The 17,879-nt window shown below is 40.3% G+C and overlaps 1 long non-coding RNA gene across 1 annotated transcript; it reads right to left on the reverse strand.

Moving 5' to 3' along the window:
- Positions 1-9,101: 9,101 nt before the first annotated feature.
- On the reverse strand, positions 9,102-17,635 carry LOC116994555. Its single transcript, XR_004417510.1, has 3 exons — positions 17,332-17,635; positions 14,226-14,327; positions 9,102-9,328 (listed from the first exon to the last, which is right to left on the reverse strand). It is a non-coding gene; the product is annotated as an uncharacterized LOC116994555 (long non-coding RNA).
- Between the last annotated feature and the right edge of the window lie 244 nt (positions 17,636-17,879).

The following is a 17,879-nucleotide window of genomic DNA, read 5'->3' on the forward strand; positions in this document are numbered from 1 at the left end:
TCACATTCCCAAATAAGAATATGTTCAGAAAATACCTGCATGTGTGTACATACATATGTTTACATGTACATCAAACATACAACATATGCAAAAGTATACATGCCATTTGCACAAAGTTCTCACGCTACTGTTTTGCCTGATGACACCTTTCAGGTACCTTGTGCTCTCGCTCCCTTAACTCTGGACAGTTGTTTTCACAGATATTTTCAGCACATCACTTCATTATATGAAAGTGATGTAGTTCCTTGCTCAGAAAAGTTTGTGTTCATTCTGCTGAAGCCAAAGACTGCTTAAAATTTCACAGTAACTTTGAACCATGGTAACACATTAGCACCACAGTTCTTCACTATTTGAAGTATGAGGCTTTCATTTAGATTGGTCAACTTAATACCAGAGAGGGGCAAAGAAAAACAGCTCTGCTGGTGGGAAATACACTTTGTTCCTTTTTGTTCAGTTTGGTCCCGAGTCAATTCTGAACAGAGCACAAGTAGGTGAGCCTGGTGTATTCCTGCCCCCTCAAAAGCAAACACTCTGCTCCTAACCTAGGAAAGGGTCAGCTGTCATCTGTGACTTCCAGAGGGATATGTCACTCCTACCTTATTTCTCATGAGTATTCAACAAATAGTGTACACTGATGGAAATGAGTCCCCAACAGGACAGTGAGAAATGACAGCTGTAGGAGCACATCATGTACAGGGGAGGCTCTTTTACCTGATTTCCCTTCACTCTCTGCAAATGCAGACAGTTTTCATAAGAAAGCAGACTTTCTTACTTAAATAGACTGATATGGCATGTCTTCCACACACACCATGAGAACACAGGCTCATAGGTTAGTTAGGAAAAGGAGTTGCCAATAACTGAAGTAGAGGTTGATAAACTGCCCAACATTATAAATTCTCAAATGCATTCCTTGGGACTGCCTTGCACATGCTATCTCAATACCCTCCTCCTCCCCTCTGCATTTTATAAAAAGAAGCTGCAATAAATTAGAATTTTATGAGACTCCAAATAAAAACCTTCACTAAAATTGAAAACAAGACATAGATGTAGAAGCATATGGAAGGTTTATGAGAGCAGAAGAAAAAAAAATTATCCCAAGGCAATAAAAAACCTGTCTGACTCTTTCTTGGTCTTTGCAAACCAAGAATTACTAGAGACATGAGGAAGTTTTGAACAATACAGTACTGGTATATCTTCCAGCAATGAGACATTCTAGTTTTTATTTATTCTTCTGATGCAAGGCAGCCTGGTAAGAACCACTCTAAGGCACATTTTCTGAATTTCTTTATAAAATACTTCAAAGTTATACATGGAAATGAGATACCTTTCTGCTTTGATCCCTGGTATAAGCAGAAGTGGCTTCCTGGCCTTTCATACAGTTTTCTTGAGAACTAAACACTGCACCCTCTGAATTCTTGCACTAGCATTTTAAGTATTAATGGATTAAAGGCAGTTTTATTTAATTTATATTTTCATCTTTGTTCCAAACCTCAGAGAGATTAATTCTGGTCACTGTATATGCAGTTTTACTCCTAATTCTTTATTTTCCCCACTACTTCTCCCATCCTCACTACTCCCTGCTTCCAGAATGATGTGGTATGGGATTTTGTTTAGTTAAATGATAGAGTGGCTATTAAGAATTGTTTTGCTTTATTTTTAAATACAATACTCCACATTCCAGACATTTCTGCCAAACACAGAGATTCAAAAATGAAGAACTGTCCAAGTGATGAAATTTGGGTCTGGTTCTAAATGGACAAAACATACTCTAAGGATTTTTAGATTTTTTCTCTCCAAAATGACTGAAACCTGGGGGCTAAGTTGTAGGGGTATGGTTTAGCATCTTATGTTAGAAGTGAAAATCCTGTAGTACATTTTGTTCTTTGAAAATAAATGCAGATAGTACTCAGTGCCAAAATAAAGCCTCTAAACTTCTAATTTTCATTTATACAGGATACAAATGATACTGACCCACAACAAAGAACATTATATTGGTTTAGAAGTATACTGATTTTACATTCCTGCTAAACCATCAATTGTGAAATTGTTTAAAGTTGAACCTATTAAATTATCCTTGTTTCTGATATCCAGTTAAAAATTAATTCCAAATGTATTCAAGTGTTGCAATGGATGGCAAGGATTGCTCATCATGCCACATCCATCAGCTGCCAAAGGCAAATAAATTCTGGAAAGAAGGTGAGAAAACAGAGTCGAGGACATCCCAGAGTGGGAGAAGTGTTTTTACAGACAAGCTCATAGTTTAGGGAGACGGTGTTTTTACACAGAAACTGTAGAAGCTGCCCAGGGCTCTGCACTCATAAAATTCACTCCATCTTGGAAACCAGAATGTACCTAAACATCAGAGAGACAAATATCTGAGGGTACCTGGGGTTTTGCACCTTCCTTTTGGTACAATCTTACTGAAACTCAGGAATCCTCTCCTCAGTACTTTGCCTTAAGAAAACACCATCAAAATATTTTCTCAAAAGATAACCAAAACATATTGTGACATACAACTCTTTAAGAGTCCTTTTTTGCATGGTACCTTACATAAGTTGAAAATAATTAAGATTCTTGGGTCTTCTTCTGCATTAGAGAGGAGAGATGATGAGAGAGGAGAGACAAGATATTCAGAACTTGAATAGGATTGTGCTGAATTCTATTTTATTAATTTTGAATGCCCTTTTTTTTTCTATTTCAGCCCAATCCCTGTTTTCCTGTGTGCAGTCCCACTAACTCATTCAAATCATTCTCCTCTGGTATCTGCAGAGATGGCAGAAGACCACAATTTTCAGATATTGAACAATATATCCACAATTATTCAAAGATAGGCCTATAAACTCAGCTACTGAATAAAATCAAACTATACACTTTTCTTTATGCCACAGAGGATGAACTGATGAACCTACATAATTCTACAAGGATTGTTGTTAGGGATTTGAGAGTAATGACAAAAAGGTTGTTTTCTCTTCGTTTATCATAATAGGTGTAACAAATTTTTACTATTTTTTTAAAACCATGCCTAAGAATTATTCTTTCATTCTAATTCTTTAGCCACATAAAATACTCATACCTAAACACTGTAAAAATTAAGAGCACTGCAGGGAAAATCAAGCAGTCCTGGGGGTCCATTAAGATCTTGTGGATGCCAATCCAAGCCAAGGCAGGATGAAGGATGGTTCCTGGCTGGAGCTCACACCTTGCACCAGAGGTGCTGAGTGGCTGTGAGCCCCTCCCTGAGGCACACAGGGTGGGCCACAAGGGACCAGCACCCATCTCTGAGGAGTCTCCCAAAAGGAGGGTGGCTCAAGATCATCACTGGGGACCAATTCCACAGTTTCCCAAGGCAAATCTTGACTCTGTTCCCTCCACACAGCTCACGTGTCCTGCTGCCCCAAACATCTCTATTTCCCCCGCTCTGTACAAGAGCTGTAAGACAAGTATAAACACAGCTGTCAGGTTCTAAAATCAGCATCAAAGCTCAGTAAAAGCAAGAGGGAAAAACAATATGCTTTGTTAAACAATACTGCCTCAGATCTCAAAGGGTTATACAATGAAAGTAATACCCCCTTTGGGTTCTGTATGTGGCAAGCATTACCTAACATCCTCAGTCAGAACCCCACTGTTTATGAGGTGATGAGAAAAGAATACAGCTCCCTCTTGCCAGTAGGACATCTCCACTGCCCTGCAGGAAATTTTCTTGCTATATTTCAGATGTATTGAGTCTTCTACATATAAGAAAAGCAACACATGCACTGTGCACTCCGGAGCCATCACCTCTCTTGGTCAGTTCATAGGTTTGTCAAGGTCACAGCAAACACCCTTTTAGTCATCATAAGTCATCATAAGTCTTACCTTTAGGCTCCTGTTTTACCTGTTTTACTCCTCCCCAGGAACCCAAAAGGATTAAAACAGGTTTAACAAACCAGAAATAGAAATATTTATGTTTGGAAGCATTGGTATTTCTAAACATTCCTCATTTCTTTCCTTTCCCACTGATACCAATTCCCAGTCTTTGAGCCATGTGAAGTGGCTTAAAAGTTACTTCTCAGGGAAAAAAAAGTCTGTCTGCTAACTCACCCCACATGCATAATTAAGGCTTTCTGTTGCACTACAGGTATTACAACTACCACTGTGTATGTCTATATATAAGATATACTTATGTATTTGTCTGTTACATATTCATTTTGTCTTATACAAGTCAGCTTTCTTTTTTTTGTTGTTTTATAGACATCCATTTTTATGCTTAGTATGAATCCTTATGATGGTCTAATATGATCATCTGTTTAATGTAAGCTACTGAATTCACCTGTTGATCTCAGTATATTCCTTTAAACTCTAGTAACGATGCAATAAATCAGCTTTTGTTGGCAAAATCCATCTCTCCTCTCAGCTGAGTGGGGAAAGAAGCTTAGGGCTGACATCAGAGACATTCAGTGCTGCTTTTCAGGAATCTGAGGGGTCCTCTCCACAGACTCTCATTGCTTTTCTGGGAAGGAACCTGAGCCACTGTGCTGGCCCAGAGGTAACAGGTTCAGGAAGAAAAAATAAGTATATTGAATGACACATGAGTTTTTTAAACACCCAAATGAACAGGTTTCACAACTTTGGCCCTAAAGGGTCTCTAAGTGGGCAAATCAACCTCAGCGTTTGCCTATGCAGCAGGATGGAAGCAGCCATGGGAAAAATGAGAGACACTTTAGGGTCCAGGCAGGAAGAATGTTAGGATTTTAGCTGGTCTTCAATAAAACAAAAGTGGAGGAATGAGGGGAAAGGGATCACTTTTCTCCTGGTACAAAGTAGCTACTGTATGGTGTCACATTTCAAAGCCTACCTTAAATGAGCATTCCAGGCCATCAGCCAAATAAATATGTGATTTGTGTATTCCAGAAATACATAAACTTTCACCAAAATTATTCTTTCCATTCATTCCATTTCCAGTTTCTTTACCAGAGAGGGATTGCGAAACTACGGGGACTATTTCCCCATCTGTGACATCATATCACAAAGTTCCTTATCTCTGCAAAATGCCTGGAGGTCTGCAGAGAAAAAAAGCAAACACACACACCACCCTCACCTCCTCCTCCCAGTGCTTGGGCAGGCTTCTAGCTCTCAGCCTGGCTTTTGCTGTTATGCCCAGTTTGAGCCCAAGGAAATTCCAATGCACTCCTCTTCCTGAGGCTCCCATTTATTTAAACAGGTGGGGACCAGGATCTCTGTGCTTCCCAAAGTGCTGCTGCAGCTGAACCAGCAGCTACAGGTATCAATTAAGAATGTGCAATGGGACATGAGAAACACAGCAGCCCTTTCTAGAGCTTAAGTGCTGGCAAAGTCAAAATTGCTCAGATACTCTATAAAACCATTAGCTGGCATTGTTGCATAAACTCAACAACAATCTTTTCTTTAAGGAGTCCCACCATTCTATTATCTGTCATTAATTTTCCATATGTTCCCCTCACCACTGCTCTTAGGCTGGGTTTGGTTTACAGGGTTGGATCAGATTTCTTTACAAGCCAGGACATTTGCTGGCTTGCTTGCTAGCTCGAGGCCAGTTATGTTTGAGTGCGGCCCAAGCAAAACAAGTGAGATTTGGTGACATTCCAGTGAGTAGGCACCAAATCTATATGATCCAAGGTTGCTGTTTTTGAGAAGTTTTACATATTTAAAGTAGAAGCTTTCCCTTTATTTCAGATTTTTAAAACTTTTTGGTTTTTAGGGTTTTTTAACAGCTTCCAGCTGATACTTGCTCAAATGTTGCAGCATCCCTCTTTTTATAATAAAGCAGCAGAACTTTATGTTCTAACCATAAGGCAAAAGTTTCTCAGTTATCTACACTTTCAACCACAGATGGGCAAATGCATCAGTATATTTGGAAAAGAGTAGCTGATGAGAAAAGATGAATAAACCATTTCGTTTCTAGTCGTTCTACACAACAATGAAGTCTGGTGTCTGCAAATCATTCTTTCAAAAACAGTCAGAGTTCATGTGAAACCCTCTAATTCAAATCTGAATTCTAGAAATATTCCTTACGCTGTCACAATGTAAGTCAATAAAAAAATAATTAAAAGTGTCCTTCCATCCAAGCCTTGAAAATAAATCAAAGTGTACCCATATAATCACTGATACACTAACTAAATTCTGGATTATTTAATTCCTTTTTTCTCCCTTCTTCTAGATTTATTATTCTCAGTACATCTGAAATGTATTTTAAATGCTTTGGGACAAGGACCATTGTAAACTGCCAAGAATACTGGGGGCCCTGTAGAAGTGCTGAAGTAGAATTCCAAAAGTAATTTGACACTGAAGGACCTCCAGACCTTTGAAAATCCCCAGTTTTATATTCCCCACTGCATAGGCACAGAAATTTACGGTAGCAGAACCAGAGCACAGGCCAAATGTGAGACAAAATGAAAATGCCAGTATTATATACTGTGTTTCAGGTTGAGTCAAACACAGGGTATCATGCTAGTAAGTAGCAGTTCAAAAGCACCCTGAATGCAAAGGGGTTCTTTCAAAAGTATATGTCTTGTCTGTCCCTGGCTGGTACAAAGACATTCCCCATGGTTTTGCTCCATAAATTCCAGCATGGTGTTATTGATGCTGTAACAGATGTTATATGAATGCTGCACATAAATGCCACAATGTCCATACTGTTATTTTTAGCAGCACTTATCAAGGTAAGCAAGTACAGACCCTGTAAAACTAAGCATTTACATAAATACAGATAAATATTTTGTTCTGGACACAAGCAATGTTTAGGCCCTACATTGCTGAAAACCACAGCTCCTGACTTCCAGGAGTGTGTTTGTATGCTGGGATCCAGAGGTTTGAGAAGCAGAGAATAAAGACATCCCAAACAGAAGACTGAGCAGGAGTTGCTCAAGTGAGCCATTAGCAAATGCAGAAGGTATTAGAATTAGCTTAAGCCCCTCTGGAATTTGGTCACCTATCTCAATGCAGGGATTACCATCCTCCTCCACTGCTATGCAGACCTCCTCCACCAAAACAGTAAAGAAGTGGGTCTGTTGCAGCCAGACTTGCTTTCAGCAATCAAGTTACAACCAGAGCACTCCCTCAGACTGCAGGAGAGCTGGGCTCACTTCCCTCTGGGCATCTGAATCTGTATTTTCCCCACCTGTACTGAAAACGATCATGCTATAGGTTATCCTGCCCTAGACAGTTCCTCCTTTTCCTTCTCTTCTAGCATGCTTAGGAAATGAACCCAAAACTGAAAGCCATATAAAACTTTTTTTTGTTTTTTTCCTTCACATTTAATATTCTTAGAGGGACACTTTATTAACTATCTGAGGTTATTTAGAAAATAACAGTAAATACTTCTTTAAATACCAATGTCCTAAATTGCATGTATTTCCCCACAAAGCAAATTAGGGTTTGATGAAGGAAAGGTTAAATGAATAATCCAACATAGAGATGAGAGGGTAACTACCACAGTCAGCCCTCTCAGGGACTGGAAGTGTTCTGCACAGCCCAGTAGCCTGTCCCACCACACCACTGAGACATCCCTTTTTCTTACATTTGCTTTATGACTTTTACATGTACAAATGTATACACACGTGCTACAATGGGGAAGAAGGGAAGGAGATTGGAAGAAAAGAGCCTCAGTGATGAAATGAAACAGATCATGTAGGAAAAGGTAAGTTTGCAAGTCATTGGCAAAAGTGCAGTTGTTTGGTTATGATGCCATGTAATAGGTTGGACAGAGAGCATAAAGGGAGAAGAGTCCACATACTGGAAATCCCTGCAGAGATCTGAACTACTGTGGAAGCACCAAAAAACACCATCAACCACTAAACGGGGAGCTGAGCGAGAAAAGAGAAAATTAGAGGGGTTAGCTGGGAAAGAACAGTCACAGAAGCCAAGACAGGGCAAGAATTCAAGGAGCTGGTACAGTGAACAGAGAGAGCAAGTGGTAGGTAAAGAAAGATGAGGTTGCAGAATAGACCTATGACTGGCTCAGGAAAATCCCAGTGGAGGATTAGCTACACACTAGGGGTTTCTGTGCTTAGGTACAAAAAGCTTTACAAGCCAGATTTTTGGCAGAACTTCATGAGTCCCACACTGGAATAATTAAAATAAAAGCTGTTCACTGAAGTTATTTTTGGTGGGCATGTTTGGATCAGAGAGTGGAGTTGTTGAGCACAGTATAATACATGCCAAAAGCCCTATTATGTGCCTGCCACTGAACCCTGCCATACTTGGAAATGTGTTCAAAAACTGTGGTAGAGAGTCCTTAGTGGCTTCACACTTGAAGGACAAACCAGTGCTACACATTTACTCGGAGGTCGCTGCACGGGTCCCGGGATATTTCTGCTGGAGGTGGGGCCCTCTCAGGGTTGAGTCTGAGCAGGGAGACATTAGCTCTGCAGCAGGCCTTGGAGAGGGCAAGGGAGTAGTCTAAACAGGTTATTCCTACTCAAAATTCATATATATATATGTATTTATATGTATTCTAGAGTGACAGGGCACAGAAGTCAACAAAAGGTTATATATACCATATGTTGCTATACCATGTGGTGACCCTCCTAGTGACGAAATTGGGTACTCATGCCAAATATCCCCTCACAGCTGAAACAGGCTGGCAAACCAGATGTTAAAGCATTAAGACTCATTAGAAAAATAGCACTTCATTCAGGTATAACAATTTTGGTTTTTTGCAGTGGAGTTCCTCAAAAGACCCTCCATAGAAGCTGGGCGCTCTTCTGAGTGTTCCTTCACCATAGGCTTTTTTCCTTGAAAAACCACATAGTACTAGAGTTCCTGTAACTGGAGACCAACAGGATACAAAACAACTCCTGAGAAAACAGCCATGAACCAGAAATTTCAGAAGCATTCACAGAAGGAGCCTTTGGATTAAGGACATACCTGGCCCAGAATCTAACCATTGTTTGTACAGAAAAGTTGTAGACTTTTAGGCAAATTCAAATTTCTGTAAACCCAAACACCAGGTATAGGCTTGAAGTGGTTAACACAACCTGAGACATTGCAACAAACTGCCACTATCAACCTACCAGGGAGCACAGCCTCCTGAGAACACAAAAACAGGGCACGCACCCGATTTCCTAGTGGAACCATACCCACAGTACAGTACTGCTTCTCCCCTGCAGTTGACTCATGCCAGCAACTTTTTCTTCAAGAATGTCTCCTTCCTTCAGCACCCAGCTCCTGATGACTCACAAGAGCAAACTGCCTTCCTTTTCTCTGAAGGCTTTTTGTTTCCTCGACACTGGACACTGGACAATGCAGGTTGAAGCTTCTTACTTTATGCAAATACAGCCTCCAGACAATAACTTTCCAAATCAGGTATTTACTGAAAGAGAAAAAATAAATAATCTGAGAAGGTTCTTAAAAAAGAAAGAGAAGAGTTACCCATATTTATCTGCTCAGTGGGGGGTTGGGGTATGGTAGTGGTTGTAATTTACCAAATTCTTATTTAAGCAACTTAGAGTCTCCTAGCATTTAACTCAGCCATGAATGTGTTAACTAGCATGTGTGAGGCCTGAGTTCTTGTGAACTGTTGTATTTCTGTCATCTGAAAGCTAAACACTGCATTAAGTCCAAATGGGGGCTTCATCCTCAAAATGACAGCAGAAAGAAAAATATTTGCACTTTTCCCTCTCTGAGGCGAGGACTGGAAGGGAGAAGTTCTCTCAAGACACTCCTTTATTCTCTTGACAGCAAGAGCTGTGCTGCTGAAACTGCCTCCAGTCACATGTTACTAATACACCAGCTTCTCCTGTCTGGAGCCCACGCTGCAAATACTGTTTTTCCCAGAAATCACAATGTTCATTGGCCTTATTTTGTGAACACCAGACTCCCTCTGCTCCATACCTCAGAAAAATCTCAGGTTACTGCTGTTCAAAGTTCAGAAGCTCAGAAGCTATACTGCAAAGTTGTCAAAGCTGGGATTTGTCTAGAATTTGCAAACCAGAGCCAAAGTCTTCCTCCAGCTGCACCATATAGCTCTGATACACCCTCCGTTGTCATGGAGTTTATTTTGTAGATCAGAAAAAACAATCATCTCAATAACCTCCACTGATCTTTTTCTCTGTCCAACAATTGAAACTGAGACTTCTGGGGCCAATTACGTCTTCCTAAAAATGCAGTCTGGATTCAGACAAACTGTTTTCTCTGACACTGTTTCTCACTATTTTTAAAAAGTAGAAAAACATCTATTCAAAAAAACTCATTGCTCTCTTTCAAACCTTACCTTGAAATACTTATTTTCTGCAACACCCACTTTAAATCTTCATTGCTGGCTTAGGTTGTGCTGATCCATACTGATGTGCTGGTTTTCCTGCCTCTTGCATTCATCTCCTGACTCCTTTTGCATGTTCAGACTGTGAGATCTTTAGCACAGACATTGCTTTTACCTTTTTTCTCAGTTTGGACAGGAACTAACACTGTCAACCTAAGCATTAATCTGATATAAAGGATTAATGGAGAAGACAGTTTTGCTTTGTTTATGAATGGCTGGTCTCTTCATGACATGTTGAAGTTCATTGTGCACAGATAGGAAGAATATTATTTGTACAATAGGCATTAGACATCCATCTGAATTTTAATCTCCAATGTTCAAAATAAGAAGTTACTCTGAATCCTTTGACCTCTTGCTAAAATTTGGGGCACCTTATGAATAATCTTCTTTAAATGTTTTTGACATACAGTAAGTCATAAATACCGCTTCCAAATAGAGCTTTTAATTTTCTCTCTTTTCAGCTTCTCCTGCCTGGAAAGAAGTATTGCTTTTGAAAGATTAGGGGCCAGATTCTGTTCTCCTTGGCAGGTCTCTAAATCTGTAGCAAAGCTGAGCCCCAGGAGGAGAGAACAGCATTTAACACTCCTCTTGGTCCCATGCTTTGCTGTTTTCTTAGCTCTCCCCACAACCTCTTTAAAACACAGCCCCAGAATACCTGGCATGTCTGTTGTCCTGAGCACTGTGAGCAGCAGGTGCTTCCATCAGCTCCCTTGCACTTCCAAGGGGCTCTCAGCAGGAATGGCACAGCAGCCCCAACACTGGGCCTGTCTGATTTGGCAGAGCAGCCAGAGATGGACTCCCTGCTGCCTTACTTATTTTCATGGTGCAGGAATATGAGTGACTCTGGTAAAACTTTCCACTGAGTGGGAGACTCCCAAGTTGGGTCTCAATAGGTTTTGATTTCTTTCTAGCAGGCCCTGGGTGCAGTTGACACAGACTGGCTGATGGGCTCCCACATTGAAACCAGCCAGCCAGTTTGCACAAGTCCCTCCTTCTAAAATATGTGTAATTTATTTGAGCTGATAGAGAGGATAAGAATCAACTGTCTGTTTCCCAGTTAATAAAAAACATACAATGAGAGCAGGACTCTGCCAGCATATCTTGTTTACCCAAAAATGTTTGGCATTAAATGTGAAATCGGAAATGAACTCATTATCTGATTATTTTCATTTTGAAGAATTAACTGCTTTGGGGGAAAGGCTTGTCTTAAACAGTCCTCTCATATGGATGACTAATTGCAAATACATATCTCTGAAGAACACAGCAAATGCTCGTGACTCCCAGGGCAGGACGTAGCACTATCAATTTGGCCAAGAGCATTAGGAGTATCCTCTCACGTGGCTTATTTCAAAACAGAAGGAAATACATTTAAGCCAGCAGCATCATGCCCAAGCAGGTGAGAAGAGTTTCAAAAGAGGCCATGCTCTGGAATTCTTATCCAGGAAATACAGATAAGAAGTGCTTAACAATTACTTGTAGTGGATTTGCCCTTTCCCTGCCAAAACCAAAATTATGTAGCAGTCTGGATAGTTATAACTCCTGAGAGGTGAAATTATGTTGAAAACAAGTTCTCTCAGTAATACAAATGAACATACCTCAGTAAAAATGAAAAAAATGAAAAATGAAATCGAATACTCATTCAAGGCTAATAATGCTTTGGGAAAACTTCCCATTCTAGGACAAAACCCAGGTCACTATGGATTAAGAGAGAACTGAGTTCAAGGCAGTGCACTGGGCTACGTCCCCTTGTTTGCCTCCTGCTGTTTCTTTGATTCATTCTCATTTGTTTGATCTCAGCACTCAATGTTTTCTGGTTAGCCCTCTCTGTAGCTGGTTCAACAGCTGCTGCTCCTTCCAGGGTTTCTGAGTGCCTCCTCTGTACTCAAAATCTGTACTTTCTTTTCTTACTGAGGACTGGAGTGAATTTTAGAAAGGGTACTGTGGAGCCCTCCACTGTGTGTCAGCACAGTGCAAGTTAAACAAGCATGTGTTCCCCATTGAACATTTGGCTCTTCTTATCCCAACTGAAATATTCCCATCCTCACATGCCCTGTGAACCTATCTGCAGTAACACCATGTGAACATCCTAAACTTCCCATTCTTCTTAGCTACATCTGATTTTTTTTAATTTTTTTTTTTTTTTGCTAGCCCAACAATCCAGAGGCAAAACTAGAGGAAAGCAGCAAAAGTTCCAAAAGTATGGACTGTGTGTAGTGCTGGCAGGACAGTCCTGGTGCCTTCCCTTCAACTCAGCCAGTACAGAAAACAGGCATCCCACAATTAGTCATTGGAATCACAACTGAATGTGGAAGCACAACACACTTGGCTCCTATCACTCAGGTAAGATCTCTTCACAGAGTAGATCCAGTTAGGAATGAGAAGTTTCATGTACTCTTGCTCCTTTTTCACATAGCAGTGTGCACTCCAGTGCCTGCCTCCTTCTCTCCAGCTGGTCTAAGGCAGTAAAGGGTCACCAGTACTGCTATCTTTCGGTTCCTGGAGGCTCCCTGCTCTGGCGAAATGCCACACTTCCTGAGCAGCTCTGTCTTGCCCTAGAAGCTGAAGAAATATTCCCTAGTTGAACTGTTAAACTTTCATTTCCTATCTGATTTCGTATCAGCATGAGCAGCACTTTATTTTGGTGCTTGCTCTTTTTTTCTTTAAATCTCTGACAGATCCTACTTTGGATTGAAAGCTAGAAATGATCATGAACTTGATTAATTCATTAGTATAGCAAATCTAAGCTTTTTAAAACAAAGAAATTGAGATTTTCTTTCCATTAAACTGTAGAGGGTAATTAACAGGAAAGTGTAAACAGTTAGCAAATGTGACTGCAACAGAAAAGGCTGTTTGACTCTCTTTTATTCCAAATGAACTAGAAAAGAGGAGGAGTAATAACTATCTTAAAGGAATGTGTCACTTTGTGTTGTTTGCACTTATCTTTCACATCTTGTTCTTTCACAGCCTATTAGATGCTGCAAGAGAAGCTGCCTTCATCAACTTCCTGCAGTAATTCAGACCAAACCATGTCATCCAGAGCTATATTTTTATCTCTTTGAATACTGAAGTTTTCACTGGTTTGGGTGTTGGGAGGTTTTTTAATTGCTCTCAGTATGACTTCTAAAACAATTTCTAAAATGTTGAAAGTAATTTCTATTCCCCACCTTACCAGAAAACTGGTCCTGGTTTCATTTGCTCTTGCTTTTGCTGTTTCTGAAACCTTTCAGCACCTCTAATAGTCTGAAAGCTTATCTCATTAAAGAAATGCAATCAGAATATAATGACAATCACCTCATCTCTATCACCACTGCTGGTTAAAAAAATCAGCCTGTTGATCAATATTCCTGCACAGAGAAGAGCAAATGTACCCTAAGATTTTCCTGGACACAATGCCACCTGAAGTGTTTTCCCGAAGTTTTTGAATTTTAAATTGCTACATTGAGGTGGTCCTGTCACCTGCTCCCTTCACCCACGGAGAAGCTGCAGCTGATCAGCGCTGATCAGAGGCCCTTGGTAACTTCAATCCTCAGCTGATTTATTTCTAACACACTGTACTGTGTCACGTAGGCACATGCAGTGTGAGACCATTTCCTTCCCCTGCCTAACCCTGGAGCTGAATGGGTGGGGATGTAAACAGCAGGTGGGAAGAGGCTGTGGTCTCCCTGAGGAGTAACTGCTTGATTGGTCCTGCAGCAGCTGCCACAAAAGACACTCAGATACACAGCCAGCCATGGGGAACTGGGGACTCACTCACTGATGGTTTTAGCTATAATGACAAAACTTAGTTTGAAATGCTGAATGACTCAAAACCAAACTGGTCTGTCTGCAGTAGGTGTATATTTTCATCTGTAAGTTTTGTACATCTCTGCAGGGGCTTTGGCTTGTCCTAAGTGGTAATGCCAATAGTATATTCTGTTTCCTACAAGCTGGAGTCATTGAGAAAAGTTACCTTGCTGTGCCACTTCATTGTTAAAAGTCCTGAATCACAGTGTTCCTCTGTGAAAGCAGTTTCCCTCTTACCAAAAGGCTGGGTCATCAGAAATACAGACACCTATATAACAAAACAAAAACAGAAACAAAAAAAAAAACAACATTGAAAGCAGTAGGAATCCAACTTTCAGCATAAAAGAGCTTTGACTTAGGTGCTTAGGGTTGCATCTCAACCTCATTTTCACAGTGTTCTCCCTTCTTTTAAAGGTCACAAGAGGCATGGTGCACACACATCTCCAAGTGGATGCCTGGTCAGTAATAACTGGAACTACTGGCATCACAGCCTCAATAACAGAGCAGATCAGTAAGTTGCACATCTACTGTTCCTGTCTGTCTTCAAGGAGTCATGAAGAGGAGGGATAAAAGTTGTCAGTCCTCTATTTGCTGCCCCACATTGTTGTTTTTCATGAAGCTTTGTTCTCAAATATTTGATTTTGCTTTCCTGATAAAAATATGGTCAAAGGAATTGTCTGTTAGCACCTGGCATAGTCAGTGGACAGATTCTAAATATCCTGGAGTGGTTTTGTTTGTCAAATTTTTGGGCTAGGGAGAATTGTATGAATCAGCTTTTCCATCAATGTAATTTGCTGCATCTTCTGGAACCACTCAGTGAGTGTGGGCACATGGGTTGATTTCCACACTGTTGCTATTGTTTTTCAGGTTTTCCCTAATACTGTACTTGTAACTGAGTGCCACATGCCTAGAGAACATGCCTAGAGAAGATACTGAACCAAAGATCAGGCATACAAGCTCTCTCTCACAAGATTTTTCAGGGTTTTTTTGCTGACTTCTTCCCTGTCAAGTTGCATGCTCAAGTGTGCCATTAATTTTTTTTTTTTTTTTTTTTTTGCACATAGGATATTCTCTGGTCTTAGTTAACCAGCTCCTTAGGGAGCCAGTTTTATTCAAAATACAAAGCAGACACCACTATGACAGCCAAATATATTGTCTCAGAGAAGTAGCAAATAAATAGATCCCATTTGTCTTCAGGTTAATTTGGAAGATGAGGATATGTAGCAGAAAACACAGCAAGTCCTATTGCAGGCTCTTGGGAAAGTTATGTTATATTAACCCAGCTCCATCTGCAGCTCTGGAATTTGAGAGCAGCAGCAGAAATGGCCAAGTAGCTTCCAGCTGAGTAAGCACACATTTTATATAGCAGCTTGTTTTAATAAAGCATTGTTCTCTCTTATATTGAGGGTCCTAGGGCTGTAAGCAGCACAAAATCAAAAAAGTCTGCGGAAAGTTTAAGACTCAAGGAGAATAATCATACTTATTACTGTTAGAATTTACCAACAATGCAAACAAAGCACAATGCACTTAAAATGGAAATCTGCCTGTCTCATGCTGAAGCATCACAAATGAAGCAAAATGCCAAACAACTTTTCAGTCTGACTGAGATATCTGCTCATTCTACTTCCTAGCCCATCTCTGAGGATAGCATTAAATAGTGAATAAGTTGAATTTTAGTCTGCAGCTGAGGTGCAAGGTTAAGGACATATGAAAAAGATTTAAGTATTATTAAGAGAAAAGACCATACATATAATTTCTTTTGCATTTCCACAAGAAACATAAATTAAAAGTTTAAAGACAGCTTCAAAAATCTTCTGGAAATATCCAAATGCAAGGAAGATTGAAACCATATGAGATGTGGGCATTGCCATAAGTCAAGGATGCTTCTGAACACATGTAATGGCTATTCTCATTAGCCTTGATGAGATGAAGTGCATCAGAGAAGTTCACAAAAGCAAGTCCTATCAGTGGCATTTGTGTTGCACAGATGACATCTGTCATAAACAGTTCAGCTTTGTGAAAGGCTTGTGTTATGAACCTTTAGTATTAGACTGAAGGACAACAGGCTCCAGCCTAGGTGGCTGTGGTGACTCAGACACATTTACAACATTGGCCTGGTCTGTACATCACATGTTCATTTTTCCATTCTCCATATCCTTGTGCTAGAGGACGTAAGAGGTTGATACTAGTCTGAATTCAGAGCTGCAGTAGAACCATCTGGTTGGTTTCTTGTTTCCAAAACACACCGACTTCTCTTTCTATCTGTACTTTTTAAAATAGCACAAGGTTTTCCCCATGCTTTGCACGGATTTTTATACATTGGTAATTCTTAACATTTTTAAGCCTATCTGCCACAATTTTTTTTTTCCCCCAAGTGAACTCCAGAAATGACAGCATGACAGTTCTGCAGAGAAGCCACACGGAGCTGCACGATGCTGATGACAGAGGCCCTCCCACCCAAGCGCCGTCTTTGGCAAAGCGCTGCGGTCCGCGCTGTCTCGCAATGACTGTTCTCTCACTGCCTCAAAGCACACGGGTTCCCAGGTCAGGCATGGAAATGAACTGCCAGCATCTCTTCTGCAGGGTGGATGCAATGCTAGAATAGTACCTTGTAGCCACCCTAGCCCAATCTGGGGCCTCCCATCAGATTTTATGAAGAGTAGAGGGTTGGGTCTGGATGATAATTTGGGAAAAAGATGAGAGGGGAAACCCCCAGCACAGCAGGAACTGATGTTAGTGAAACAATAGCTGGAACTCTGACTCATTGCTGAAGCAATGTCCAAACATGAGCATCAGAGGACATGCTGTACTGCAGAAAGAGCCAGCTTCTGTATAAGCTACACACCAGGAGACCTTAAAACTTGTTAATTTTGAAAAAGTTAAAAATCTCTCTACACATTTTTCAACAGTGAGATCATTATTCCCCAGGTAGTTTTAGATTTAGTAAATACACTTTGCCAGACTCCAGCAATTTTAACTGGATTTTAGCCTGTTCTTTTCTTTTGTTTTCTACAATGGTAGAACACTGCACCATAAGCAGTATTAACAAATTTCTGCATTCACTTACCATATAGTAAATGAGTGCTTTAAAAATATTTCCTGACTTAAGCTATATGATCATGCAGAAAGTTTGAAAATTATGCTGAGTTCAAGAGCTCTTGGATTTGTTGAAATGCCATAAAGGAATGCTCTGTTTGGGGCAGGCAGACAGTCTGATTATGTGCATAGTATGATCACAAAGCCAGGGGGAAAACAGAAAAAACTGAGCTCACCTGCTTGCCTAAGGCCAATCTTTTTGTTTCTTAATCCAGCTCTTGCTCTCACTACCTGAATGAAATCATACTTGGAGAAAGCTTGTCTTCTAGGTCAGAGGTGCAATCACAAGACTGCCTTTTCTCTCTTGCCACGGGTTTTGCATTTCAGGAGTTGATGAAATAATTCCTGCATAAGATAAACAGGACTCAGTTCAGCCAAACAGAACAGATTTACCCAAGATTTCAAGTGAACACTGAGAAATGCAAAGCAGTTTAGGCAACAAGATCAGTTTCAGAGGAAGATAATCAATGCAGAGTCTTAAGAATGAAAACACCAGCTGAGTCAAACTATTTCAAAACCAGAATATTTTATATATGATCAGCTTAATAAATGGAAAAATGTGTAAATCTGCTCCTTCTAGAGTGTTATGAAATGGCATTACACAGGAGATTGATTTCCAGAGCTCCCAGGAGTATACACTCTTTTCCTGATGCACATGTCTAAGCACCATTAACACAGTTACCAGGGGGACAATATACATGTCAGTATAAAGTACATGATCAGA

Source organism: Catharus ustulatus, chromosome 3 (assembly GCF_009819885.2).
Source record: "Catharus ustulatus isolate bCatUst1 chromosome 3, bCatUst1.pri.v2, whole genome shotgun sequence".
NCBI lineage: Eukaryota > Metazoa > Chordata > Aves > Passeriformes > Turdidae > Catharus > Catharus ustulatus.